The sequence below is a fragment of the Urocitellus parryii genome, chromosome 5, assembly GCF_045843805.1.
Source record: "Urocitellus parryii isolate mUroPar1 chromosome 5, mUroPar1.hap1, whole genome shotgun sequence".
In the NCBI taxonomy this organism is placed as follows: Eukaryota; Metazoa; Chordata; class Mammalia; order Rodentia; family Sciuridae; genus Urocitellus; species Urocitellus parryii.
The window spans coordinates 97,219,650-97,220,214 of NC_135535.1; positions in this window are offsets into that span (position 1 = coordinate 97,219,650).

Sequence of the window (565 nt, forward strand, 5' to 3'; positions counted from 1 at the left end):
ATGGAGACAATGATTAAAGCCAATTCAAATAAATGGCCAAATCCACTTGGGGTCTGTTCTTTTTGTATTAACATTTTCTTAACTTGTACTAATTTTAAGATGTACCAGTATTATTTATAATTCTTTTTCTAAACATCACCATCAGCCAATTTTATCTTTATTTGGAACAGCATCAGAAGTAATATAAAACACTTATATTGGTATGCTATAATTTTTATTGGTTGGTATTACTGAAATTTCTGAGAAATGCTTATAAAAGAGTTTGCCAGACAAGTTAAAGTTGGGATAACTGAGGCTACGAGGCCACCTAGGTCAATTTGACATGTCATCTCTCTGAATGTGTGTCTGTTTTTCTCTGAAACAAGAAGTTTGGGCTCTTCAGGTATAAACAGGATTAAGATAAAAATGAATTTCAGATGAGCAGTTTATACAGTGAGCACTAGAGGGCAGTAGCTGGTTAATAAGCATAGCCATGGAGACAAATGTAGACAATGACAAAAATGGGCTCCTCTCTTCTCACTCCTCCTTCCTCACCTGTTCCATTCCCTCTGCTCTCCGGCTGCCT